The following is a 9,097-nucleotide window of genomic DNA, read 5'->3' as shown; positions in this document are numbered from 1 at the left end:
CATCCTTCTCCACGAAGAAGAAGCCTGCACTTAAAGGGGATTTAGATGGCCTGATAAATCCTTTCCCTAGGCTTTCTTTAACATACTCATTCATGGCCACAGTTTCAGGTCCGGACAATGCATATAACCTTCCCTTAGGCAAAGTGGCACCAGGAATTAGCTCAATAGCACAATCATAAGGCCTATGGGGAGGCAGAATGTCCGCATTGCCCTTGGAAAATACATCAACAAAATCCTGGTATTCCACAGGAATGGGTGCGGGAATGACAGCAGCTATTCTGATGGGAAACGTAATACATTCCTTATTACAGATGGTACCCCATTGTGAGATCTCCCCCGACTGCCAATCAATGATGGGATTATGAAAGGCCAGCCAAGGGTGACCCAGAACCACTGGAACTGCTGGGCAATGGGTAAGGAAAAACTCAATTTTTTCAGAATGCAGAGCTCCTACCGAAAGTAGAACAGGAGGTGTACAGAGAGAAATAACCCCATTGGACAAGGGACTCCCATCTAAACCATGCATGGTGATACACCTACCCAAGGCTAACTGAGGAATACCTAAGGCCTTGGCCCATGTTAAATCCATAAAGTTCCCTGCAGCTCCACTGTCCACAAAAGCCGAGACCGAGGAACAGAGGCTGCCAAAGGAAACTTTAGCTGGAACTAACAGTGAATTATTTGAGGAGATAAGCTGCAGACCAAAGTGAACCCCCTCACAAATCACTTGGTCGAGGCGTTTCCCGACTTGTTCGGACAACTACGGGCAAAATGTCCCTTACCTCCACAGTATAAACAAAGACCAGAATTTTGCCTTCTGGTTCTTTCTTCAGGAGACAGTTTGGAGAGGCCTATCTGCATGGGCTCCTCTATGTCCACAGGAATGGAAAAAACACAAGGAGTAGACCCGACAGATGCTTCTTTTTCAGCCCTCCGCTCTCTGAGACGACGATCAATCTTAATAGAGAGCTCCATGAGTTTATCGAGAGTCTCAGGAGCGGGATACTGAAGGAGACTGTCTTTTATAGACTCGGATAAGCCGAGGCGAAACTGACTGCGCAGGGCTGGGTCATTCCATCCACAGTCGTTCGACCAACGGCGAAACTCCGTACAATAAATCTCTGCGGGATCCCTACCCTGTCTGAGAGCACGCAACTGACTCTCGGCGGATGCCTCTCTATCAGGGTCGTCATACAATAGCTCTAAAGACCCCAGAAAGGCGTCTACAGACAATAAAGCCGGATCATCTGTTCTTAAACCAAAAGCCCAGGTCTGAGGATCCCCCTGAAGTAAAGAAATAATAATTCCAACCCGCTGAGATTCCGTACCTGAGGAGACTGGTCTTAAACGAAAATAAAGTTTACAAGACTCTTTGAAATTAAAAAACTGCTTTCTATCCCCAGAAAAACGGTCAGGCAAATGCATTTTTGGTTCAGGAATGACCCTCGGGGAAGTCCGTAACAGATCTTCCTGTGACCTCACCCGAAGGGACAGATCCTGAACCATCTGAGTAAGTTCTTGAATCTGGCTAACTAGAAGCTGGCCAGGATTTGGCCCAACACCGGTGGGATTCATGAGGCCGACAAATCTTCCAACTGAATAAGGGAAAAAATTAAATCCTGTTTAATTTTAAATTTTAGTCTGGCCGGTGATAATGTTATGATTCCCGTACTCCAGACCAGAGGAGATCTTATGGCAGAGGTCTGAGTACTGGAAAGATATGCTGGTTACGGGAGCAGGAAAGCCTAGTAACCCCTGGCGCCCTAACTCCGTTGTCTCGCCCGTGTTATCAGAAATCCCCTGCGAGACTATGGTTGCTTGAGCCCATGGCAGCCGCGTTTGAAGGGCGGATTATGTCTGCCCAACTTCGATGCCCCCTCAGGTCTTAATGGGAGACAAAGGGAAATCCGAGACAGGGTGATAACAAGGGGCCCTCTGACTAAGCAACCAGGCCAGGGGCTACAAGCTAACTAACTTAAACCAAAAGTATGTGCGGACAAACCGCCAGGGAAAAGGACAACCAAAGATCCACTGATCCGTTACTCCTATCCAGCACCGCTGGATACCAGAGTGGATTTGTGGGAGCGGAATCCTCCGCAAAAGCTCCGGAACACAATGAAACTAAATAATAAACAGTAAGCGGTCAAGCCGCAACACACGGCTACGCCGCGACTCACGAACACCACAGGATGTTAAAGGTGCTCGGTCGGACTCCAGGAATAGATGACAACTTCCGAGTACAGGACCACTGAGGACAGGAACAACCGGATTGAGCAGGACTGGAAACTCTCTGTAACTGACACAGCAAACAGGAAGCTATCACCGGCGTCTGTGAGAAGTCCTGAGAGTGCTTAAATTTGGGAGCCCTCCAATCAAGATCCAGACAGGGTAATCACATAATCATGCCGTGCAGCTGCATGCTGCACGGCCGGGATACAATTGAACTGATTAATTAAGACCCAGCAACGGGGAACGCGGTCCGACCGTGGCGTCCCCGTTGCTAGGGTCTGAGCGGCTCCGTGCGCCCGGCGTCTAGCGTTGCTAGGGAGCCGGCGGCTGTCTGCCTGCGGCGTCCCTAGTTGCTAGACGCCGGGCCGCACTGACGGGCGGACCCTCGGCGCCTAACACTAGGGGAGATCGGGTTCCTGTCTATAGACAGACCGTTTAATTGATAGACAGTCATTATTTAGACACTATATGGTCGACAGTCAAAAGTCAGACTGGGTCAAAAGTCAGACTGGGTCAAAAGTCAGACTGGGTCAAAAGTCAGACAGTCAAAAGTCACACAGGGTCAAAAGTCAGACAGTGAAAAGTCAGACAGGGTCAAAAGTCAGACAGTGAAAAGTCAGACAGGGTCAAAAGTCAGACACAATAAAAATGTTTGCCTCATTTACTATCCATGTCACAAATTATTACCTTTTAGTAAAGTTGTGGAGAGCGAAGTGGAGCGAGACACCGAGCACGAAGCAAGGGGATGAATTTCACCAAATTTGGGTTAAAAATAATTTAAAAACACACAAAAAAATACTTTTTTTTGTGTCTGACTTATAAGCCTGTCTGACTTTTGACTATCTGACTTTTGACCCTGTGTGACTTTTGACCCTGTCTGACTTATGACTGTCTGATTGTTGACTGTCTGACTTTTGACCCTGTCTGACTTTTGACTGTCGACCATATAGTGTCTAACTAATGACTGTCTATCTTTTAACTGTCTATGAGCTATACCACACCCAGGGAGATCATATGTATTATATGTATATGGCTTATATGTGTATGTGTGTGTCTGTGTTTATTTATATATATATATATATATATATATATATTAGTGATGAGCGGGTTCGGTTCCTCGGAATCCGAACCCGCCCGAACTTCACCTTTTTTTTACACGGGTCCGAGCGACTCGGATCCTCCCGCCTTGCTCGGTTAACCCGAGCGCGCCCGAACGTCATCATCCCGCTGTCGGATTCTCGCGAGACTCGGATTCTATATAAGGAGCCGCGCGTCGCCGCCATTTTCACACGTGCATTGAGATTGATAGGGAGAGGACGTGGCTGGCGTCCTCTCCGAGTCCGTTGTATTATTATATTAGAACTTAGTTAGTTATAATTGTGGGGAGGATCGGGGACGGGGAGCAGCTGTTAGGGAGTACAGTGCAGGGTTTTGAGTTTAATCCGTTGTTTCTCTGCCTGAAAAAAAACGCTCCACCATATCTGTGCTCACTCAGTGTGCTGCACTGCTGCATGATATATCTGTGCTGAGTGCACTGCTCACACTGCCTAATTGTGGGGACTGGGGAGCAGTTATAGCAGGAGTACAGTGCACAGTTTTGCTGACAGTAACCACCAGTCCAGTATACGTTTGTCTGCCTGAAAAACACTGTGGTGTTTTTTTTTTCTTTCTTCATGCTAGTTTGTTTAGCAGTCTGCTGACAGTGTCCACCAGGTCCGTTATACAGTATATTATATATATAATTAAGCACTAAGCAGCAGTACGGTAGGCCACGGCTGTACCTACCTCTGTGTCGACTCGTCACTCGTCGTCCATAAGTATAAGTAATACTATCCATCCATCTACATTGTATACCTGTGGTGTTTTTTTTTTTCTTTCTTCATACTAGTTTAGCAGTCTGCTGCTGACACTGTCCACCAGGTCCGTTATACAGTATATTATATTTATATATAAGCACTAAGCAGCAGTACGGTAGGCCACGGCTGTACCTACCTCTGTGTCGTCACTCATCGTCCATAAGTATAAGTAATACTATACTATCCATCCATCTACATTGTATACCTGTGGTGTTTTTTTTTTTCTTTCTTCATACTAGTTTAGCAGTCTGCTGATACTGTCCACCAGGTCCGTTATACACACAGTATATTATATTTATATATAAGCACTAAGCAGCAGTACGGTAGGCCACGGCTGTACCTACCTCTGTGTCGTCAGTGCACTCGTCGTCCATAAGTATAAGTAATACTATACTATCCATCCATCTACATTGTATACCTGTGGTGTTTTTTTTTTCTTTCTTCATACTAGTTTAGCAGTCTGCTGACACTGTCCACCAGGTCCGTTATACAGTATATTATATTTATATATAAGCACTAAGCAGCAGTACGGTAGGCCATGTCTGTACCTACCTCTGTGTCGACTCGTCACTCGTCGTCCATAAGAATAAGTAATACTATACTATCCATCCATCTACATTGTATACCTGTGGTGGTTTTTTTTTCTTTCTTCATACTAGTTTAGCAGTCTGCTGACACTGTCCACCAGGTCCGTTATACAGTATATTATATTTATATATAAGCACTAAGCCACAGTATGGTAGGCCACGGCAGTACCTACCTCTGTGTCGACTCGTCACTCGTCGTCCATAAGTATAAGTAATACTATCCATCCATCTACATTGTATACCTGTGGTGGTTTTTTTTTTCTTTCTTCATACTAGTTTAGCAGTCTGCTGACTCTGTCCACCAGGTCCGTTATACAGTATATTATATTTATATATAAGCACTAAGCAGCAGTACGGTAGGCCACGGCTGTACCTACCTCTGTGTCGACTCGTCACTCGTCGTCCATAAGTATAAGTAATACTATCCATCCATCTACATTGTATACCTGTGGTGTTTTTTTTTTCTTTCTTCATACTAGTTTAGCAGTCTGCTGCTGACACTGTCCACCAGGTCCGTTATACAGTATATTATATTTATATATAAGCACTAAGCAGCAGTACGGTAGGCCACGGCTGTACCTACCTCTGTGTCGTCACTCGTCGTCAATAAGTATAAGTAATACTATACTATCCATCCATCTACATTGTATACCTGTGGTGTTTTTTTTTTTCTTTCTTCATACTAGTTTAGCAGTCTGCTGACACTGTCCACCAGGTCAGTTATACACACAGTATATTATATTTATATATAAGCACTAAGCAGCAGTACGGTAGGCCACGGCTGTACCTACCTCTGTGTCATCAGTGCACTCGTCGTCCATAAGTATAAGTAATACTATACTATCCATCCATCTACATTGTATACCTGTGGTGGTTTTTTTTTCTTTCTTCATACTAGTTTAGCAGTCTGCTGACACTGTCCACCAGGTCCGTTATACAGTATATTATATTTATATATAAGCACTAAGCAGCAGTACGGTAGGCCACGGCTGTACCTACCTCTGTGTCGTCACTCGTCGTCCATAAGTATAAGTAATACTATACTATCCATCCATCTACATTGTATACCTGTGGTGGCTTTTAGTTGTGCGCAAAATATGGAGAACAAAAATGTGGAGGTTAAAAAAATAGGGAAAGATCAAGATCCACTTCCACCTCGTGCTGAAGCTGCTGCCACTAGTCATGGCCGAGACGATGAAATGCCATCAACGTCGTCTGCCAAGGCCGATGCCCAATGTCATAGTACAGAGCATGTAAAATCCAAAACACAAAAGATCAGTAAAAAAATGACCCAAAAATCAAAATTAAAAGCGTCTGAGGAGAAGCGTAAACTTGCCAATATGCCATTTACGACACGGAGTGGCAAGGAACGGCTGAGGCCCTGGCCTATGTTCATGGCTAGTGGTTCAGCTTCACATGAGGATGGAAGCACTCATCCTCTCGCTAGAAAAAAGAAAAGACTTGCGGCAAAAGCACAGCAAAGAACTGTGCGTTCTTCGAAATCCCAAGTCCCAAAGGAGAGTCCAATTGTGTCGGTTGCGATGCCTGACCTACCCAACACTGGACGGGAAGAGCTTGCGCCTTCCACCATTTGCACGCCCCCTGCAAGTGTTGAAAGGAGCACTCGCAGTCCAGTTCCTGATAGTGAAATTGAAGATGTCAGTGTTGAAGTACACCAGGATGAGGATATGGGTGTTGCTGGCGCTGGGGAGGAAATTGACAAGGAGGATTCTGATGGTGAGGTGGTTTGTTTAAGTCAGGCACCCGGGGAGACACCTGTTGTCCGTGGGAGGAATATGGCCATTGACATGCCTGGTGAAAATACCAAAAAAATCAGCTCTTCAGTGTGGAAGTATTTTAACAGAAATGCGGACAACAGGTGTCAAGCCGTGTGTTGCCTTTGTCAAGCTGTAATAAGTAGGGGTAAGGACGTTAACCACCTCGGAACATCCTCCCTTATACGTCACCTGCAGCGCATTCATAATAAGTCAGTGACAAGTTCAAAAACTTTGGGCGACAGCGGAAGCAGTCCACTAACCAGTAAATCCCTTCCTCTTGTAACCAAGCTCGCGCAAACCACACCACCAACTCCCTCAGTGTCAATTTCCTCCTTACCCAGGAAAGCCAATAGTCCTGCAGGCCATGTCACTGGCAAGTCTGACGAGTCCTCTCCTGCCTGGGATTCCTCCGATGCATCCTTGAGTGTAACGCCTACTGCTGCTGGTGCTGCTGTTGTTGCTGCTGGGAGTCGATCGTCATCCCAGAGGGGAAGTCGGAAGACCACTTGTACTACTTCCAGTAAGCAATTGACTGTCCAACAGTCCTTTGCGAGGAAGATGAAATATCACAGGCAGGCGATACCGAGAATGTACACGGACGCCAGAAAAAGACTCCACAGTGTCCTAAAAAATGCAGTTGTACCCAATGTCCACTTAACCACAGACATGTGGACAAGTGGAGCAGGGCAGACTCAGGACTACATGACTGTGACAGCCCACTGGGTAGATGTATTGCCTCCCGCTGCAAGAACAGCAGCGGCGGCACCAGTAGCAGCATCTCGCAAACGCCAACTCGTTCCTAGGCAGGCTACGCTTTGTATCACCGCTTTCCAGAATACGCACACAGCTGAAAACCTCTTACGGCAACTGAGGAAGATCATCACAGAATGGCTTACCCCAATTGGACTCTCCTGGGGATTTGTGGCATCGGACAACGCCAGCAATATTGTGCGTGCATTACATCTGGGCAAATTCCAGCACGTCCCATGTTTTGCACATACCTTGAATTTGGTGGTGCAGAATTATTTAAAAAACGACAGGGGCGTGCAAGAGATGCTGTCGGTGGCCAGAAGAATTGCGGGCCACTTTCGGCGTGCAGGCACCGCGTACAGAAGACTGGAGCACCACCAAAAAAACCTGAACCTGCCCTGCCATCATCTGAAGCAAGAGGTGGTAACGAGGTGGAATTCAACCCTCTATATGCTTCAGAGGATGGAGGAGCAGCAAAAGGCCATTCAAGCCTATACATCTGCCCACGATATAGGCAAAGGAGGTGGAATGCACCTGTCTCAAGCGCAGTGGAGAATGATTTCAACGTTGTGCAAGGTTCTGCTGCCCTTTGAACTTGCCACACGTGAAGTCAGTTCAGACACTGCCAGCCTGAGTCAGGTCATTCCCCTCATCAGGCTTTTGCAGAATAAGCTGGAGGCATTGAAGGAGGAGCTAAAACAGAGCGATTCCGCTAGGCATGTGGGACTTGTGGATGGAGCCCTTCATTCGCTTAACCAGGATTTACGTGTGGTCAATCTGTTGAAATCAGAGCACTACATTTTGGCCACCGTGCTCGATCCTAGATTTAAAACCTACGTTGGATCTCTCTTTCCGGCAGACACAAGTCTGCAGGGGTTCAAAGAACTGCTGGTGAGAAAATTGTCAAGTCAAGCGGAACGCGACCTGTCAACATCTCCTCCTTCACATTCTCCCGCAACTAGGGGTGCGAGGAAAAGGCTACGAATTCCGAGCCCACCCGCTGGCGGTGATGCAGGGCAGTCTGGAGCGACTGCTGATGCTGACATCTGGTCCGGACTGAAGGACCTGACAACGATTACTGACATGTCGTCTACTGTCACTGCATATGATTCTCTCACCATTGAAAGAATGGTGGAGGATTATATGAGTGACCGCATCCAAGTGAGCAAGTCAGACAGTCCGTACGTATACTGGCAGGGAAAAGAGGCAATTTGGAGGCCCTTGCACAAACTGGCTTTATTCTACCTAAGTTTCCCTCCCTCCAGTGTGTACTCCGAAAGAGTGTTTAGTGCCGCCGCTCACCTTGTCAGCAATCGGCGTACGAGGTTACTTCCAGAAAATGTGGAGAAGATGATGTTCATTAAAATTAATTATAATCAATTACTCCATGGAGACATTCACCAGCAGCAATTGCCTCCAGAAAGTACACGGGGATCTGAGATGGTGGATTCCAGTGGGGACGAATTAATAATCTGTGAGGAGGGGGATGTACACAGTGAAAGGGGTGATGAATCGGACGATGATGATGAGGTGGACATCTTGCCTCTGTAGAGCCAGTTTGTGCAAGGAGAGATTGATTGCTTCTTTTTTGGTGGGGGCCCAAACCAACCAGTCATTTCAGTCACAGTCGTGTGGCAGACCCTGTCGCTGAAATTATGGGTTGGTTAAAGTGTGCATGTCCTGTTTATACAACATAAGGGTGGGTGGGAGGGCCCAAGGACAATTCCATCTTGCACCTCTTTTTTCTTTTTTTCTTCTTTGCGTCATGTGCTGTTTGGGGAGTATTATTTGGAAGGGCCATCCTGCCTGACACTGCAGTGCCACTCCTAGATGGGCCAGGTGTTTGTGTCGGCCACTAGGGTCGCTTAGCTTACTCACACAGCTACCTTATTGCGCC

Source organism: Pseudophryne corroboree, chromosome 10 (genome assembly GCF_028390025.1).
Source record: "Pseudophryne corroboree isolate aPseCor3 chromosome 10, aPseCor3.hap2, whole genome shotgun sequence".
NCBI lineage: Eukaryota > Metazoa > Chordata > Amphibia > Anura > Myobatrachidae > Pseudophryne > Pseudophryne corroboree.
The sequence above is the reverse complement of the archived record's forward strand: the minus strand, read 5'-3'. Positions refer to the sequence as shown.